The 20,493-nt window shown below is 47.0% G+C and overlaps 1 protein-coding gene across 2 annotated transcripts in view; it reads left to right on the forward strand.

Annotated features, from left to right (window-relative positions):
* Positions 1-9,273: 9,273 nt before the first annotated feature.
* Positions 9,274-20,493, forward strand: part of LOC127007082 (extracellular serine/threonine protein CG31145-like) — a 294,491-nt gene continuing 283,271 nt past the window's right edge. For both annotated transcript variants that reach the window (XM_050877634.1, XM_050877632.1), the window contains exon 1: positions 9,274-9,563. The gene's annotated coding sequence lies outside the window, so the exon portion shown is untranslated. The remainder of the gene's footprint in view (positions 9,564-20,493) is intronic.

Consider the following 20,493-nt stretch of genomic DNA (forward strand, 5'->3'; position numbering starts at 1 on the left):
CAGCAATATAATTTTTTCCAGCATTCCATCACACTTTCCTGGTGGCGCAAGACAACTATCCTAACACCGAAAACAAAGACAGAAGTAAGGAAGAATGAAAAGGAGCAAAATAAAACACAAGTAATAAAAGGAAACGTTTGAAGTATCTGTTTGTTTTTGCCTTTGAAATTAAATACAGCGCAAGACAACTATCCCTCTACCACTGAAAACAAAGACAAAAGTAAGGAAGAATGAAAAGGAGGAAAATAAAACACAAGTAATTAAAGGAAACGTTTGAAGTATCTGTTTGTTTTTGCCTTTGAAATTAAATACAGCGCCTTCATTCTTCAGCAATATAATTTTTTCCAGCATTCCATCACACTTTCCTGGTGGCGCAAGACAACTATCCTTCTACCACTAAAAACAAAGACAAAAATAAGGAAGAATGAAAAGGAGGAAAATAAAACATAAGTAATAAAAGAAAAGGTTTGAAATATCTGTTTGTTTTTGCCTTTGAAATTAACGTTGCCACCCGAAATTGACCTCTCTGTTGGCTACTCCTTTTACTTTTTACTTTTGTGGGAGCGGCGAGTAGCGGGATTTTTTTTTTAACTCTTTTTGTTGCCCTTGAGCCGTATCCTTTGATGTAAAAAAAAAAAAAAAATACAGCGCCTTCATTCTTCAGCAATATAATTTTTCCCAGCATTCCATCACACTTTCCATACTTACTTTAGCGAAAACTCAACTCACATTTTTTTCCCCTCGTGAACCATAGCAAGTTTGGTTTTCATTAGTGCGTGTGTTGAAACTTTCCCTCTCGTTCCCTCCCCTCTCCTCGCCCCCCCTCCCCCCCTCGCCCACCTGTATACCTCACCTGGCGTCACCCTCCAAGTTATTAATGTATTGAAAGTGGTCAAAGTTCAGCGTTAATTGTCCAAGTTTATTTTTACCTTTATTGCCCACGACCTTTCTCTCGCTCTCCCTCTTCGTCCTCTCCCTCCTCTCCCCTCTTCTCCCTGCAACTCCTCCTTCCCTCCATTTACGGTCTTTCCCTTCTCTCTCTCTCCAGCTCCCTCCATTCCTCCACCTACGTTTTTTCTCTCCCTCTTCCTCTTCCTCCTCTCATCTCTTCTCCCTCCAACTCCCCCCCTTTCTCCGCCTACGTTCTTTCTCTCCCCTTCTCTCCCTTCTCTCTTCTCTCTCTCTCCAACTCCCTCCTTCCATCCGCCTACGTTCTTTCTCTCCCCTTCTCTCCCTTCTCTCTTCTCTCTCTCTCTCTCCAACTCCCTCCTTCCATCCGCCTACGTTCTTTCTCTCCCCTTCTCTCCCTTCTCTCTTCTCTCTCTCTCTCCAACTCCCTCCTTCCATCCGCCTACGTTCTTTCTCTCCCTTTGAATCTTCCTCCTCTCACCATCTCCCTCCAGCTCCCTTCTTTCCTCCACCTACGTCCTTTCTCTCCCTCTCTCCCTCTCCCTTCCCTCACCTTCTCCCTTCAGCTCCCTTCTTTCATTCTTCCCTCTCCCTTTAGCTCCCTCCTTCCTTTTCCTCCCTTTTCCTCCCTCCAACTACCTCCTACCTATGTCTTTTCTCTCCCTCCCTCCTCTCCCTCCACTCACCTCTCCCTCCATCTCTCCACTTGCTTTCCGTACGGTTTCCTCCACCCCGACTTTCTCCTCCATCACCCAGAATGACCCTGTCCCTCCATCTCTCATTCCCTCCCTTCCCCCTTCACATCACAATATCTTTCCTCCATCAATCCTGTCACCTTGCAACTCCCTCCCTTCCTCCCTTTCCCTCTCTCTCTCATTTATCTAATTTTATATTACCTTCCTTCCCTCCTTCCCCCCTCCTCATCCTTCCATCTGTCCTTCACTATCCATATCTTTTCTAGCTTCTACGCCCTTCTTCGCTTCTTGCTCCTTCCCCTTCTTCGTTTTCCACTGTTTGTTATCTCCCTTTCCCTCCTTTTCCGGTCCTTTCTTGCTATATTTCTCCCTCCTTCCATCTCTTTCACTCTCCGTCCTCTCTTCCCCTCTCTCTCATTTTCTTCCTCCCTCAATTATCTCATTACATATTACCTTCCCTCTCCCCCCCTTCCTCTTCCTTCCAACTATCCTTCACTCTCCTTTCTATGCATCTTCTACGCCCTTCTTCATTTCTTCCTCCCTCCCCTTCTTCATTTCCTACTGTTTGTACTTCTCGTTCTCTCTTCTTCTCCATTCTTTTCTCTCCCTTCCTCCATCTTAACCCCCTCTCTCTTCCTACCTCCTCCTCCTCCTCCTCCTCCACACACTTTTCCTGTCTCACTTTTTTCTCCCTCCTCCTCCTCCTCCTCCTCCTCATTCATCACTCTATTCATATCTAACATTTATCAACTCCTCTCTCTCCTCCCTTCTTTTTCCCTTACTCCATGTTTTTCCTTCCCTTCTTTCCTTTTCCTTCATTCCGTTCTTCTTTCGTTCATTCTCACGTTTTTCTCTTCCTTTAAATTTGTTCTCTACTTCTCCTTTTCTTCCTCTTTTCCTTCCATTTGTTTTCCATTGATTTTCCTCTTTCCTTCATTTTTTTCTTTTTTTCTTCCTTTTCTTATTCCCTTTCTTTCCATTTGTTTTCCATTGATATTCCTCTTTCCTTCATTTTTTGTCTTTTTTCTTCCTTTTCTTATTCCCTTTCTTTCCATTTGCTCTTCCCTTGACTTATCTGTATATCTCCGTTCTTCTTCTATTCCCTCTCTCTCTCTCTCTCTCTCTCTCTCTCTCTCTCTCTCTCTCTCTCTCTCTCTCTCTCTCTCTCTCTCTCTCTCTCTCTCTCTCTCTCTCTCTCTCTCTCTCCCTTTTTCCTTTATTCTCCCTTTCTTAAGACTATATTTTCCCCTTTACTACCCTCCCTTCCCTCCCTTTATTGCTCCTTCCCATCCTCCTCTAAATCTCCCTCCCTCTCTCCCTCCTTTTCTCTCTCTCCTCCATTCTCCCTCCAAGTTTACCGTGCACTCTCTCTCCTTCTCCCTCTCTCTCCCTCGTTACTCCCCTCGCCCTGTTGTCAAGTACTTCCTCTCCCCATCGCTTCCCATCTCCCTTTCCTCCCCTGCCTCATCTCCCTTCATTCGTCTTCTTTCTCCCTTTCGTCCTCTGAACCCATCTCCTTTTTCTCCATTTTCTTTCCTCACTCTCTTCGTCCGTTCCTCGCTATTTCCTTTTCGTCTTTTGCTTTGTTAGTTTTTATTGTTTTGTATCTTTTGTTGTCCTTTCTGTTATCATTCTCTATTGTTCTTCCTTCTCTTCTTTCTTTCTCTTGTTCTATCTCTCCATTTCTCCATCTCTTTCTCCCTCTCTTCCTCCCTTCCTATGTGCAGTCTTTCCATTTCCTCTATTCCTGTTTCTTTTCCTCGTTTTGTTATTCACTTTCTCCATCCTCCTCCTCCTCCTCCTCCTCCTCCTCTTTCCTCGTTCCGTCAAACTTACCGCTCTCTTTCCCTTCCTCCTCCCCTCCTTCCTCTTCCCTTTTTCTCTCCCTGCTTCATGAACCTTATAATTTCTACACTTCTTCCCCCTCGTCTTCTTATTTTTCCCTTCCATGTTTTTCTCTGGTTGTTGTTGTTGTTGTTGTTGTTGTTGTTGTTGTTGTTGTTGTTGTTGTTTTTCTTTCAGTTTTTATTCTTGCTCCTCTGTATTTTTTTGTTTGGTTGTTGTTGTTGTTGTTATTGTTGTTTTCTTCATCTTCTTATGCTCTCGAATTGTGCTTTTTCTTTTCCTATGGTTATTGTTGCCATTGCTGTTGTTTTTGTTCTTCTTGCTTATGTTATTTTTCTTGTACATTCCTTTCTTCTCCTTCCTCCTCCTCGTCCTCCTTTAGTCCTTCCTTTGTGCAGGCTTTCCATTTCCTGTATTCCTTTTCTTATCCTCGTTTTGTTAATTTCCTTTCTCCCTCCTCCTCCTCCTCCTCCTCCTCCCTCTCCTCTTCCTCGGTCCTATTCAAACGAGGCGATGCAGTACAGACAAGGCAGGAGTTTTATTTTTCTCAAACCGAGCCATCCGCCACTGGAACAATCTCCCTCCGGAAATAGTAAGTGCGAATACAATCACCTGAATTCGAAGTGCTTTCATCTGCGCCGCGGACACGAAGTGGCTGTCGAGAAGATTAAAATCGTCAGAGCGGGCAACCTCGTAATGAGCCAATAGACTTTCTGTTGTCTGCATTTCCATGTTTCCATGTTTCTTCTTCCACTCCTGTTCTCCTCCTCCTCCTCCTCTTCCCCGCCGTCAGTAACAGTCTCGGTGCAGTGAGTAAGACAAGGATCTCCGCCTGTATACACACTCACGCTTAGCCTCTCAAAAAACAACACGCGCTGGGAAGGCTTTCCCCGAGCTCACGTCCATCTGCCAGCCATGCCCTGCCCTGCCCTGCCTCCCAACCTGTACGGAGCGTCAATTTAGTCTGATGTGGATTCCGCGTCTTATTCCGAGGCTTAATTTTCAAGGAGCAAGTATTTTCTTTCATTCCCGCCCATATGTATGCTAATGGTTGCCGCCCGGGCAGTGCATCTATCAAAACTTTTATATTCTCGGGACTATTACGTTTTTTACCTCCCTCCTCCTCCCCCGTGCACGTTCCTGCCTTTCTTCCAGAGATGCCACCTGTGTTTTAGGAGGGAGGGAGGGAAGAGCGGAGAAAGAGGGAAGGAGGGAGGGAGGGAGGAAGGATCTAGTAGAGGAAAAGCCGGAAGAGGGGAGGAGTGAGGAGGGAAGGAAAGAAGTGAGATGCTGAAGGGAAAAAAAAAATATTCGAGGAAAGAATGACTAGGAGGGAGGGAGGGAGGGGGAGAGGGGAGAGGTGAGGCGATGGAGGAAGCCAAGGAGACGAAGAGGAAAGGAGGAGGGAGGAAGGAGGAAGGAGAGGAAGGGAAACAGGCATCGTCAGGAGATATTGATTTATTCTTTCCGTCTATATGTGCGTCTTGGCGCCAGCAGACACACAAACACACGAACACACACACACACACACACACAAACACGCACTTCCCACCCTCCACAGACACACAACCCCCCCCCCCCCCCATACACACACACACACACACACACACACACACACACACACACACACGCTGAGAAATGCTTTTATGAATTAAACCTTTCGCAATAAACCGCGTATTTGTCCCAAGAATAGAAGAAAAACACACACAAACACACACACAAACACACACACAGATGAAAAGTCTTGCGAGTCTTATTACTGGTTCAAATTTATGCTGCTTTGACTGAGTGACCCCAAACTCCAAGTGCCGCTCCCAAGTTGCCTCTAAGTTGGCGGCGGCGGCGGAGTCTGGGGGAAGTTAGATTAGTGTTATTGTGTCGAGTTATGTGGCAGAGCGAGGCGGTGCTGTTGGTTCGACGGTAAACACACACCACTCGCAGGGCGTATTGTGCGTCTTGGTGCGTGCCCTCCAGCGACACGACACGGAGCCCCAGCCCTTGTTACTTGAGAGGCGGACTCCTTCTGTAGGATATGCTTTGTTGAGGGTCTTTAGGTCTGATTGCGCGCTGAGAACGAACAACACACCTCTTAGGCTACACTGGATTTGCTTGCTTGCGTGTGTGTGTGTGGGGGGGGGGGTAATAATACAATAATAAATGGTTTATTCACTTGTTGGCACCCTTAAGGCTGAAAATACACAAAATACAATACAATACAATACAATGAGTTTCATGTGATGAGTAATGAAAAAGGTAGACCACAAAACATAGACCGCAAAAACCAGCCCCTCATTAATAGGATATGTTCTGCTGAGGGTAGGAGGAGACAGACGGCAAAAGGTAGACCGCACAACCCAGTCCTCAGTATCAAGACATGTTCCGTTGGGGGTGGGAAAGATAGACCACAAAGAAAAAGACAAGCTTGCAGTATCTTACAAGTAGATGAGAATAGGTGTCTCAAGGATGCATGGAATAAATGTATGACCTATCTTTCGGCCACCTCTTTGGGTTCTTTTTAGGAGCAGTGAGTAGCGGGCTTTTTTTTATTGATGTTTGCTTTTTGTGTGCCCTTGAACTGTCTCCTTTGCTGTAAAAAAAAAAAAAAAAAATCAGCTGTGTTGTTCATTTCAGCTCAGTTAACCCGTCCACTGCAATTGGGATGGATTTCGCCTTCACTGGTAGCCTGGTAACATATAGTCCCAGGTTTTTCTCCGCCTCTGTGGTGGATAGTGGAGTGTTTCCTATGTGGTATTGGTGTGCTGGATATCCCCTCCCAAGGTGCAGGACTTTACATTTTTCTTCATTGAATTGTAGCAGACACTTTTTGTTCCATTCCTGTAGCTTGGTGATGTCTTCTTGTACGAAATCCACAGCCAAGGGGTTAACAGTTTTGATTTGAGGTTAGATGGACTTATAAATGTTAAGGGGAGTGAGGTACCGCGGGAAAGACAGGCAGACAGGCAGACAGACAAGTATCTAATCTTAATAGTGGTTAGATAATGGCAGAGAGAACGGAAAGTAAGGTACCACGGGACAGACAGGCAGACAGACGGAAACCCAGGTAGACAGACCATAGCAAAGACACGATAGATAGACAAACGGGAAGAGAGGTAGATAGATGAGGGTAGATAGACAATAAGATATAGATAAGTAGATAATAGAATAGAAGGGTAGCTGATAAGGTACAGGGTAGGCGGTGGCGTAGGTGGCTGGGTACTGGGAGCACATTCAGCAGACTGGTATGCACGGAATCCCCGCTACCGCTCGGATTTTTCGATTTCCAAGTCCCACTTGAGTGGCTTAATTTGCATCTCTGCATGGTGGCAAACCCGGACCCACAAACAACCCTGAAGGAGGAAGCGAATCAAAGACGGTTCCGGGAACCGGGGCGAAGGCAGAGCCATTGCAAGAAAAGCGCCATCCACTAAACTGCGCTGCACTAGAACGGGCTGGGACGACCATCAGGCCCCACCTGGAAGAAGCCTGAGCCGACCATCAGGTCCCAGCCTGGCTATCGGGGCAACAGCAACAACGAAAAAAAAAAAAACAGACGGGAAGACAGGTATAGAAGCTCTGGAGGCCACCTTTGCTATCTCTCTCTCTCTCTCTCTCTCTCTCTCCTTATATCCTCTCGTGTCCTTGTTTATCCTTCTCTCTCTCTCTCTCTCTCTCTCTCTCTCTCTCTCTCTCTCTCTCTCTCTCTCTCTCTCTCTCTCTCTCTCTCTCTCTCTCTCACCTTATATCCTCTCGTGTCCTAGTTTCTCTCTCTCTCTCTCTCTCTCTCTCTCTCTCTCTCTCTCTCTCTCTCTCTCTCTGCCGGGCTCGTAACCAACCTCCACAATGTCCGGCTCGCGTGAGAAGTGTTTACAGACGGCGAAATGTCGAGGTGTGTCTGTTCTAATTAAGGCAGTGAGGTGAGGCGCGCATATGAAGATGTTTAATAATGCCGCGAGTGTTGGATTGCCGTGCCGAGAGAACCAACAACACCTCTTAGGATACACTTGATTTGCTTGCTTGTGTGTGTGTGTGTGTGTGTGTGTGTGTGTGTGTGTGTGTGTGTGTGTGTGTGTGTGTGTGTGTGTGTGTGTGTGTGTGTGTGTGTGTGTGTGTGTGTGTGTGTGTGTGTGTGTGTGTGTAAGATAGATAAATAGATGGAGAAAATGAGAGAATGTGTGAAAAATAGACAGACAGACAGACAAATAGATAGATAAATGGAGAGAGAGGGTGTGTGTTATTGATAGACAGAGATACGGAGAGAGAGAATATATGTGTGTGTGTGTGTGTGTGTGTGTGTGTGTGTGTGTGTGTGTGTGTTAACAAACGCTTCCGTACGTGTTTTCCCCCATAAATAGAGACAAATATATGGACGCTTCATGCATGTGAGTGGAAATTGTTTTTATATATATATACATAGGCAGTGCGTGCATATGTGATGGTGGGGGGAGGGGGCAGGGGGAGAGTGGAGAGGGGGAGGAGGAATGTGGGTGGGGGTTAGTAGCGGGAGATCAGGGCATGTGGAGTTGCGTGGAGCAGGTGGGTGGGTAGGGTTGGGTCGGGGTGAGGATGGACTTGCCGGGGGTGGGGGGGGGGGAGTCAGTCAGTCAGTGTGTGTGTGTGTGTGTGTGTGTGTGTGTGTGTGTGTGTGTGTGTGTGTGTGTGTGTAGGGCTAGGCGTGGCTGTTACAGTTTTACGAGGTGATGAAACAATAAGTAAAAACTGAATAGAGAGGTTGGGTGGATTTCCTCAGCTCTCTTTCACCACAAGTTGGCAAGATTCTCAACACTTGGCACAACGGACAGCTGAGGAAGGCGACTGTGTGTGTAGGGGGAGGGAGGGGGATATTGGGGTGACAGAATAGTGGGCATTGTGAGGGGGATGTTAGGGGGGGGGAGGGGGAACTTGCTGGCTGAAGAATAGGGGAATGTGATGCCTAATTATTGTATTCTCATAACAAAGTATCAAGACACCTGTATCACAATTTGACCCTCTTTCGACTACTCTATCAACTATTCGCAGGAGCAGCGCCAACAGGCTTTATTTTATGTTTGTTTATATCTCTATATTGACCTTGAACTGCCTCCTTTGCTGTGAAAAAAAAAATATAATAAATGTCAAGATGAATGTCGAAGTATTTGCTGCTCTTCTCTAGGTAAGGCAAGGTAAGGCAGGTAATAGGTTCTAATGCCAAGACGGTCTGAACAGGTGCCGGTATTACATAAACATTAGTCCCACCAATGCCTGTCTCCCCTCATTACCGCCTCTTAGGATTTAACGACGTCTCCCACCCCCAGTCTCCTCCTCCTCCTGCTCCTCCTCCTTCCCATAGCCCATCTTCGTCTGTTGCTATGGAAACCCACGCTCCGCTCGTTGGAGTTGCCTCAGACTAGGATTCGACCCCCGAGCACAGTCTGAATGATGTTGAATGAAGAGAATTTCCCGCCAGTTGACCGGTGATTTCAGAGTCGAGTTAACGGAAGTGGTGTGCGGCGTATACGTGACACCTGGGCTGGCTGGGGGGGAAGGGGGGAAGGGAGAATGAGTTAGAGAGCCCCCTGGTGGAGAGGCTGTATGAGGGGAGGGGAAGAGGGGGAGAATGAGGTGGCTAGCGGCGTACCAGGCTGCAGTTTTGTACTTTTTGGAGGGTAACCCAGGGTAGTTTCTAACGTGCTTACTTAGGAGAGTTAGCTAGATGTATGTGAGTTGGGCGTAAAGGAGGCACCAAGGGAGGCACACGGCGCACACGAGGCAGCCCAAGTCCCGCCCGCCACCGCACAAAAACATAACTTGGCAACTCGCGCCGCTCGGGACCACGAAGGATGAGAAAATGTTAAAGTCCACTCAGTATCGTGTGGCAAGTGAAGGTGGGTAGACACTCGCTCCGCCCGGGATGCAGCTCTTTCTCCGTCTTTCTCACTTCTAACTTTGCCCCGTGACGAGCTGGACATTGCACGGTGACAGGGACCACCTGTGCGCCCCTGGGGAGGAAAGACACGCGCTCTGGCCCTACCCGGAGACACGCCTTGACCTGAATTTACGAAGAAGGTTGTGTTTGTGCCGCGGAAAGTTTGTCTTGTCTTGCTGCACGTTCAGGCGACGACTTCACGCCCCAGCAAGGTAAAAGGCCCCTGTCACCCCTATGTATGTGTATTTGTGTACGTGTGTGTATGTGTGAGTACCTGTTTGTAAGCCTAGACACAAACACAGCGAAAGATATCTCCAAACAAGGACGCGGTGAAGCAAGTGGGCATTCCCAGACCACAGACACAAACACACACGTACAGACACACACACACACACACACACACACACACATGACCGTTGGCAGTATGACCCACACTTGGCCCAGTCATCTAGTTCGACAGGGAATACCAAACGGAGACGTCCAAGCTAACGAAACCACGGCAGCGCGTGCAGTGAAGGAGGAAGTTGTGTGATGTGATGCAGTGCTCGGCCTGCCTATCAATTACCAGCTTACTCGCGTGATGTTGTGAAGCGGAAGCGAGTGAAGTGGATGTCAAGTGATGCTGGGAGAGATGAATTAAACGTTAGAGGCATAAGACTTACGAGAATGCGAGGAATGAAGCTAAAGTGAAGGGCGAGGAATGAAAGGAAAGAGAAGGTTAGGAAGGGCAGCAGGGGGAAAGGATTTAGAACGCATGAACTGTTTTGTGTGGGAAGGACTAAGAGGAGGAGGAGGAAAAGGGAGAGAGGTGTTTCGCAGAATATGTGAGGCTTGGCTGCATGGAAGGATTGTTGGTGGACGTGATATGGTTGGTGTAATAGTTTATGTTTGTGTGCCAGTACGGGAGTGAAGGAGACATGAGTAGGAAAGGTTAAAGTACGTTGAGTGACGCTTTAGTAGTTTATAACATGTGGTGGTAAGTTAGGGTTAGGCTGCAGTGGCGGTGACAGCAGTGTGTGTGTGTGTGTGTGTGTGTGGCTGACAGGAAAGAGAGATAGAGGTGGTAGGGAGCAAGAAGATAAGGCAATATTACTGAGTGGAGTGACTTAGCGTGTATGTTTATGTTGTGTGTATAGATGACTTGCCGGGTGTGAGGTGTGTCCTGGGGCGGGGAGGATATGGGTGAAGGTTGCGTAAGGGGGAGGGAGGTGTAGCTCGGTGGGGGTGGTGGTGTTGCGGTGGTGGTGTTTTGGAAGTGATTGTCTAAAGGTGGGCGGGTGGGTGGGTGGGTATAGAAGTCAAGGTTGCCCGCTTCTGCTGTTCTCGCCAACCCTCCACCGCCACTCTCTCTCTCTCTCTGGCTGCGACAAATTTCACGTCTCATCCACCTCGTGTATTTTTCTCATCCATCCAACTCATTGCGTCATTTTTCACCCATTTTACCATCGTCCTCCTCCTTCCCTTTCTTTCTCTCTCTCTCTCTCTCTCTCTCTCTCTCTCTCTCTCTCTCTCGGCGTTGGATAGATAGGGTTTAATATCACTAAATAAACATGCGAGAAGCGCCATAAAACCACACACACACACACACACACACACACACACACACACACACACCCTTCTTTCACATCGCTTAATTGTGTATACGTTCACGTCTCATTTATCCTTTGGTGGGGAAGGTAAAAGATTAGTTTGTGGAAATAATGACTGAATGACCTCACAACATAAGTCAGCTTCCTCGTTACGCCGATACGAGTCCGCTAAAAAGAATGTTGTTATAAGACGAAGTAATTGAGGTTAAGAAACTCGAACCTTTTGATGAATTACTGTGTTTGCGGGAAGAAGAGGGAAAGAAGTGCAAGTCAGTCGGTTTGAGTAAGTGTGGGCGTGTTAGTATGTGTAGACGAGTAAGTTTGTAAGTGTGTGTAAGGTCGAGTAAGTGTTTGTGTGATGTCTAGTGTGTGTGTCAGTCGATCTCGTAAGTGTGCAAATGGGTTTAGTCAAGTAAGTGTGTGAGATCGAATAAGTAAGTATGTAAGTGTCAGTTAGTCGCGTAAGTGTGTGTGTGTGTGTGTGTGTGTGTAGCGAATATGTAAGCGAGTGCGTGTGTGTGTGTGTGTGTGTGTGTGTGTGTGTGTGTGTGCGAAAAGAAGAGGTGAAGGCAATTATACGTAACTGTGGTAAGACAAGTAGGTTGGAGAACAAAAACCGTGAAGTGAGAGAGAAAAAAAAAAACAGGTGGAGGAGGAGGAGAAAGTGTAACGTACAAACATGCCAACGTACCGTACGCCATCACGTGTCCGGATGTTGCTGGCTCTCTTTTCCTAGTGTGCCATAGACATAGGTTGGTATTGTCAGATGCTCCCACCCCTCACACCAACTATTTCCAAAGGCCAAAAAGGAGGTTAATCGAGTTCTAATGAGTGTTCTTTTAGGTTCAGGGTACAGAAGAAGGCTCAGATCATCACCAGGGTCATAAAAGTACCCTTGGAAATTACCTAAACTCCCACGAAAGACTAGTAAATTACGTGTTCTTAGGCGCAGAAATGTTTTAAAATATGGCCCGCACTCCCGCTGTGTGTGTGTGTGTGTGTGTGTGTGTGTGTTCATGTGGTGTAACACTTTTATCTGGATCACGTCTCATGCTCTCCACACACACACACACACACACACACACAGTAAGATGAATGACAACCCTCACCACCTTTATCTCTTATCTTCATCACCACAAACATTAACACCATCCTCCCTGCACTAACATCACCCTCTTATCACCACCACCACCAACACTCCCTGCTCTCACCATCACCACCACCACCATCACCTCCCGCAACCGTCATCACCATCCCTCCTTGCTAACGTCCCTCCCGTCTCCGCTGTCACCATCACCGGCGTCATTATAACCCTTCACCACCACTATCACCTCCTCAGCATCACACCTCACCCCCAGAACCGTCATCACCATCCTTCCCTCCACCACCACCCTCAGCACCACTACGTCTCCCACCCCCACAGTCATCATCACCACCGCGCCACCCCGTCCCCGTCACCGTCAGCAGCTGTTCTGGACACGCGGATTAAAGGTGTCGGGGCTTGAGGAGTCTCGATAACGCCTGCTAATTGCATTCTTACGGAGCGACGGATTGAAAGGCCGCGCCTTCCTGGGACCGGTAGGCTGAGAGAGAGAGAGAGAGAGAGAGAGAGAGAGAGAGATTAAGTGAGTGTTGAGTCTTATAAGTTATAGGCTGGCTCTCGTAATTGATGAAGAAGGGCGAGATTAATGGTGCCGCTGATGGCCCCCCCTCCCCACCACCACCACTTCTCTGCCCACGCAGATTTCATAACGGCGAATAAGTCGAATTCCGAAACCGAGACCTGGACAAATTTAATATATATATATATATATATATATATATATATATATATATATATATATATATATATATATATATATATATATAATGGTGGAGGAGGGAAATGAAGACGTAACACGCACGAAAATAATCTACGAGCAAAGATAAGAAAAGAGTGAAAAATGGTGATGGGTCGCGTGAGAGGAGAGTGATGAAGGGCGGCGACGAGGCGCACGTGAAGGGACGGTGGTGCAAGGCGGGGCGGGGCGTGCAAGGGGGCCCCGCCGCGGCGTGCACCAGTGGCGGGGCGGGACGCCGCGGCCCCCAGGCCTGGCCTGGGGGCCGCGGCGTCCGTTGGTGGCCTCGCCACGCGTAGCGCGTCAGGTGTCGGGGGAGAGAATGGATGTCTTGGCAGCGGCTGGCACCATTTGTTTGCCTAACTACTGCCGCTTGTTGTGCCCGAGTTTTCAGGTCCTTTGTTTCAGCCTGGCCGACTGTGTTTGTGTTTGTGTACGGAATGTTTGTTTGTCAGGGGAAGAATCTTTGAGGTATGTTTTTTGTGTGTTTGATACAAGAGTTAAATACTGTAGAAAGGAAAGGGACAAATTACTGCCTTGAATCTGAGATATTCACTGCAGTGGAGCAAGACGATGTAGTACAAGGGGGAGGAAGGCGGGGGGCGTCCGGCCCCCGTGGTGGCGTGGCGCGCGTCGGGCGGGGCGGGGCACAGCCGTGGCTGCGGCGCGGCTCCCGGACAGGTTTAAATCTCGCCTCGGCAGTGATTACCGTAAGTCACCCGCCGGGAATCACTGCATTTAATTCCCTTCATCACCGCCAGCCGGGGCGGGCGAGGGAGTGGCCGCGGCGAGGGGATTACCGGACGTTGTGGAGGTGAGGGCGACGCAAGCACTCCTGACGCTCCTCCCTCTCCTTCTTTTCCTTCCACTTCTTACACCTCTCTATAGTTCACAATTTCCCTTATGTTCCCACTTTCTCCACCTTCTTTTCCTTCCACTTCTTCCACCTCTACCCTCCACTATTTCCCTCACTTTCCCTTTTCCTTCACTTTATTGCACTCTGTTCCATCCCTTCCTCCTTTTTGCCGTTCTTTTTTTACTTTCACCGTTACGTCTTTCACTCTATCACGTGTTCTCTCCTTCCTCATGCTTTCACCTTACTCCCTTTATTTCACTGCTCTCCACCCCTTTCCTTCCCTTTCCCTTCAGTTCCTCTTCCCTCGCGTCGTCCAGTCATTCATGTATCACTTAACCGTTACGTCACTCCCTTTGTTTGCTCCCCTTCCCGTCTCTTACCTTCCCCTTCTTTTACTTGCATTCCGTCCCTTCCCTTCCCCTTCTTTTACTTGCATTCCGTCCCTTCCCTTCCCCTTCTTTTACTGCATTCCGGCCCCCTCCCTTCCCCTTCTTTTACTTGCATTCCGTCCCTTCCCCTCCCCTTCTTTTACTTGCATTCCGTCCCTTCCCTTCCCCTTCTTTTACTTGCATTCCGTCCCTTCCCTTCCCCTTCTTTTACTGCATTCCGTCCCTTGCCTTTCCCTTCTTTTACTTGCATTCCGTCCCTTCCTTTCCCCTTCTTTTACTTGCATTCCGTCCCTTCCCTTCCCCTTCCTCTCTTTCCTTCCCTCCCTCAGTGACTCACCACCACTACGCCTTTCACTCCTCACACTCCCTCACTCCACCACCAACTCCCCTCCCCGTCCTTGCAAACTCCACTCCCTCGCTGCATGTTCCTCCCTCCACTCTTTTCCTCCCCTCACGCACTGCAATGGGTAACGCTACACTTCTTATTTCCCCTCGCGCTCCCCTCCTCTCCTTCCCTTCAAGCGTCTCTCCCTCGGTAGCGTTCATTAATACAGCTGATGGATTCACGCGTATTAAAAAGAAGTGAGAAAAAGATCTATTTACACGCCCCATCAGTCTCTTAATCACGGGAGAGTGGATCCCAGCATTGCAGCGAAGGTGAAGTTGTTTGGGAGAGTTTACCATTAACTAAACGAGAAGCTACACCGAGACGAATGCTTCCAAGAATTTATTTATTGCGCGCGAAGTTTGACGTTTGAAATGATCCTAGTCTTGGAAATGCATGCAACCCTTCCCTTTCCATCTTCTTCTTTTTCTTCTTTTCTATCCTTCAAAACTCCATGCCACCCTCTCCTCCTTCTCTCTAACTGCATGCCACCCTTCCTTTTCCTTCTCTTTCTCCTTCTCTCTCCTTCAATACTCCCTGCCACCCTCTCCTCCTTCTCTCTGACTGCATGCGACCCTTCCTTTTCCTTCTCTTTCTCCTTCTCTCTCCTTCAGAAGTCCATGCCACCCTCTCCTCCTTCTCTCTGACTGCATGCGACCCTTCCTTTTCCTTCTCTTTCTCCTTCTCTCTCCTTCAGAAGTCCATGCCACCCTCTCCTCCTTCTCTCTGACTGCATGCGACCCTTCCTTTTCCTTCTCTTTCTCCTTCTCTCTCCTTCAAAACTCCCTGCCACCCTCTCCTCCTTCTCTCTGACTGCATGCGACCCTTCCTTTCCCTTCTCTTTCTCCTTCTCTCTCCTTCAGTACTCCCTGCCACCCTCTCCTTCTCTCTGACTGCATGCGACCCTTCCTTTCCCTTCTCTTTCTCCTTCTCTCTCCTTCAGAAGTCCATGGCACCCTCTCCTCCTTCTCTCTAACTGCATGCGACCCTTTCCTTCCTTTTCCTTCTCTATCCTTCAGAACTCCATGCCACCCTCTCCTCCTCCTCTCTCTTTCACCTTCAGAACTGCATGTGACCCTTCTTTTCCCTTCTCTTTCTCCTCTCTCTTTCAGAACTCCATGCCACCCTCTCCTCATCCTCTCTCTTTTCTCTCACCTTCAGAACTGCATGACCCTTCCTCTCTCTCTCCTTTCTCCTCCTCTCTCCTCCAGAACTGCATGCCACCCTCTCCTCCTCCTTTCTCCTTTCTCCTTCCCTCTCCCCCAGAACTGCATGCGACCCTTCCTCTCTCTCCTTTCTCCTCCTCTCTCCTTCAGAACTGCATGCGATATCCCTCCTCCTCCTCTCTCTCCCCCTCTCCCTCTCTCTGCTTTTTAGTAATCATGGAGTAGGTTTTGAGTATCTGCGCGTACTTTAGGATGTGATACACGGCGATTTAAATCCTAAAGTGACGGAAATGATTAAGTTAAGTGACGGAGCGAGCGGCCGTCTGGTGAATGATTGATCGCGAGCTTAACTAATGAGAAGCTGTTTGTCGGAGTGTGCGTTGTCTTTTTCACAGTAACGATGTTTTCGAATGTATGTTTAATGAGCTGTTAGGAGAAGGGTTGTCGCCTAATTATTTAAACGTCGTATTTGTATTTGTTAACAGTTATGTGGCTACTGTGGCGTTTTAATTGCATTTGTGGGACGGAGTTAGTTACAGGTGTTGGATTTTCATAGTTAAGGGGACATATTACCAACTCAGTCGTAAAAGGTTACAGAAGAAATTAACAAAACCAACTGACCACTGACCCCATCCAGAATCGATCTCTCTTTTGGCTGCTCATTTCTGTTTACTTCTACATGAGCAGTGCTGAGCAGGCTGTTTTATTTTTTTCGCTTGTTTTTCCCTCGAGCTGCTTCCCCCTACTGAAAAAAAAAAAAAGCTTTACACCACTCAGGGCTTTATTTACTAGGTCACCAGAGGACCATAATACCGGCATGCGTAAGTAGAAGGGATGGAGATTACACTCATAACTCAAGCATACTCTTCTGTTGACTCCTGGCGCGGCTGAAAGCAATTCTGTGCCCCCTCCGACGCTCATAAATACCCTCGGCAAACCAACACGCGAGGCGCCCGACGCTGCAGCCCTCTCAGCCCAGCCCAGTCTTGTGTGGTGCTCTGCTTCGCCGCGCTGCACCGACTATACTTAAACTTGGTACCGTGTTGACCTTTGATAGGATGATAACAGAAGGAAACTGAAGCCAGGAGATGGGTGAAAAGACTGCGGAATGAGGGAAGAATATTAATCACGAGCTTCGAAGTGTAGAAAACAAGGAAAAAATGGCAAAGAAAAGCAATAGATGTAAGAATAACAGCAGAGGAAAAAGGAAAAAATTTGTAAAAAGTCTGTGAAATAATAGAAGAAAATAAATCATGACGAATATAGATGAAAAAATCGGAAAAAAGAGAGAAAAGAAGACACTATAAATAAGATTGAGAGCAGAGGAAACTGGAACCAGGAAAATATGTGTGAAGAGGCTGTGAAACAAGAGAATCACCAACATAGGCGTGTAGAAAACCATTAAAATTGTCAACAGAAACAAAACAAAACAAAAAAGAAAGAAGACATTATTAATAAGACTGAAAGCTGAAGAAAACTGAAACTAGAAATCGAATTGTGAAAAGTCTGGAATAAAAGAGGACTAAATATCATCACGAACAAGGAACTGTAGAAACCCAGTGAAAAACAAGTAAACAAACAACACAAGAAGCTGAAACCAGGAACAGATGTGTGAAAAGACAGTGGAATAAAAGATGAATAAGAACAAACACGAGAAACAAATGAGGGCAGACGCATTACGAACCAGCCATACGTTATAGGCTAAAGGGGATCAGTATAATGCATTTAAAGCCTTTGGGAATTATGAAACTAGTAGATATTAAAGGAACCTTACCCGAGTTTCCCGACCTCCAGCCATTGCATCGACTAGTGAAATCGCGCAGAAGTAACCATCCTTTCTCCTTTTAGTTCACCCAAATTATGAGAAAGAATGCAGTAATGAAAACAAAACCACCCTTTTATCTTTTAGTTCACCCAAATTATGAGAATGAAGGCAATATTGAAGACCAACTGGCGAACATTAGCGGGACCTCACCCAAGTATCGCGAGCACCAGCATTGCATTGACCGGTGAAATCGCGTAGAATAATCTTTTCACTCAGTCGTTTACGCAATTTACGAAAAAGAAAACAAGAAACCGAGACCAACTGGAAAACATGAACGGGACCCTACACAAGTATCGCGAGCACCAACATTGCATTGACCAGTAAAATCACATAAATTAACCATCCTTTCATTTATTAGTTCACCCAAATTACGAGAAAGAACACAATTACCGAAGGCCAAGTGGTAGACATTAGCTGTACTCCCTCATCCATTGCATTGGCCAGTGAAATCACGCAGAATAAACATACTTCCGTTGGTTCGCGCAAATTACGAGAAAGAACACAATTACCGAAGGCCAACTGGGTTTACAAATTACGAAAAAGAAAAAAAGAAACCGAGACCAACTGGAAAACATGAAACGGACCCCTACACAAGTATCGCGAGCACCAACGAAGGCCAACTGGTAGACATTAGCTGTACTCCCTCATCCATTGCATTGGCCAGTGAAATCACGCAGAATAAACATACTTCCGTTGGTTCGCACAAATTACGGGAAAGAATACAATAATTACGACCAACTGCCAGACACTCGCGGGACCCCATTCATTGCATTGGCCAGTGAAGGCGTGCAGAGTTACCATCCATTCATCCTTTCGCCCGCTCAAGTTTACGAGCAAGAAGCACAATAACTACGGCCCTGATCTTGTGTGCGTACCGCCAACAATATGCAAGCAGAGGCAGCAGCAGGGGGAGGGGGAAGGAGGTCAAGGTATCCCGCGCTTGTAATTCAATTTTAACTCCTGCAGCAGCGGCGGAACACTGAAACGGTAAAAGGCGGCCAGAAAGATAAATGATGTGCCTTCTTTCCGGGTCCGTAGGCGCTGAATTAATTACGGCAGAGAGAGAGAGAGAGAGAGAGAGAGAGAGAGAGAGAGTCACCTAGATATTCAGACTACACAATTTCTATTTCTGATAAAGCGAATATTATTAAGGGAAAGGAAGTGGCAGAGAGAGAGAGAGAGAGAGAGAGAGAGAGAGAGAGAGAGAGAACCAGAAAACTATAAAATCTGTACCGCTAACGACGCTACAAAACAGGCGTGTGCTAGCGACGGAGAGGAACACGTTTGAGAAGAAGTAATCAAGCGTTTCTATCGGCGTTCCTTCGTGTCGTGTTGGACTTGAAATCTCTCGCTTCACCTTGAGTCTGGGTGGACCGTGAGGGGTGGAGTGTGTCAGTGTCGATGCCGAGTCACCGTCAGGGCCTCGGGCGACGGTGCTTATGATGTCTGGAGGTTGTGTTGACTCATTCGTATGTTGCTTTTCGTCGCTAAGAGAAGGGTTGCGTATTTTTATTCAACACAGGCTCACAATATTCCTTCCCGTCGTCAAGAGAAGGGTTGCGTATATTTATTCAACACAATCTCAAGGTCTAATGTGACGGAGATGAGCACCGAGGCCACGCGCAGCTTTAACAACGAACTTTAAAAACAGTATGCTTGAATTATTACTGTATTTTTCATCATTAGTCAGCCATATTTTCCTTTCCGTCGCCAATATGAGGGCTGTGTGCTTTTACTCATCACAAATTCAAGGGCTAGTGTTTTTTTTTTTCTATTCATTTATTTATTTATTTACAGCAAAGGAAACAGCACAAAGGCAAAAAAAAAAAAAAAAAAAAAAAAAAAGACTATAATGAAAAAATGCCCGGAAATCACTGCTCCTACAAAAAGAGTTAAGAAACGTGACTGGGATGAGCACTGAGGCCACGCGTAGTTATTGGGAACGGTGAGAAGACTATGCTTGATATATGACTCTTCTATTATTCGTCATTCATATTTTCCGTCGCCGAGAGGAGGGAAGCGTGTTTTTTTTTTTTAACCCACAATAAGCTCAAGGGCTAATGTGACTGAGATGAGCACCGAGGTTACGCGTAGTTATTGGGAACGGTGAGAAGACTATGCTTGATATATGACTTTTCTATTATTCGTCATTCATATTTTCCGTCGCCGAGAGGAGGGAAGCGTGTTTTTTTGTTTGTTTTTTAACCCACAATAAGCTCAAGGGCTAATGTGACTGAGATGAGCACCGAGGTTACGCGTAGTTATTGGGGACGGTGAGAAGACTATGCTTGATTATTGACCGTTTTCTATAATTCGTTATTCATATTTTCCTTTCCGTTGCCGAAATTAGGGTTGCGTGTTTTTACTCATCACAGACTCAAGGGCTAATGTGACTGAGATGAACACCGAGGTCACGCGCAGCTAGCTTATGCCTCTAACTTTCCGTACCTTGTATTGCGACGCATTAGCTAGTCCTCAGTTTCGCAGTATTTGTGGATGTTTACGTTATACACTCACTACCAACTACCAACACCTCACACCATTGGAAAGAGTAAGAGAAAGACTGTTACCCGTTTTAGTTATGAGAGAGTTGCGTGTTCTTACCCACCACAGACTTAATTAATAGCCAATGAGGAGGAGATGAGCGTCGAGGCCTCGTGTAAACTATAATGCCTTCCTTTATCTTCTTTACCTAACGACGCATAACGCCTCACATAGTTGGAAGAAGGAAGAGAAAGACTGGCAAGCGTTCAAGTCATAATGGCGTGCGTTTTCATTCACAATAGACTCAAGGGCCAGTGTGACGGAGATAAGCACCACGGCCACGCGCAGCACTATAGTCTACCTCACCTTACGACCCATTCATAACCTCGCTTCACTTCACACAGCTGGAAGGAGGACGAGGGAGACTGCCAAAGCTTTTAAATTATAGTGGCGAGTGTGTTCATTTTTGCAGCCCTCCCCTTCTCATCGCGCGCTGATTAAGCTAATGATGATTGACTCACACCTTTGGACGCGTAAAAAGCAAGCACCCACGAAGCACCTGCGCCGCGTCTTTGCATTGGAAGGGGGACGGCTGTGTCTGTCTGTCTTT

This window comes from Eriocheir sinensis, chromosome 34 (genome assembly GCF_024679095.1).
Source record: "Eriocheir sinensis breed Jianghai 21 chromosome 34, ASM2467909v1, whole genome shotgun sequence".
NCBI classification, from domain to species: domain Eukaryota; kingdom Metazoa; phylum Arthropoda; class Malacostraca; order Decapoda; family Varunidae; genus Eriocheir; species Eriocheir sinensis.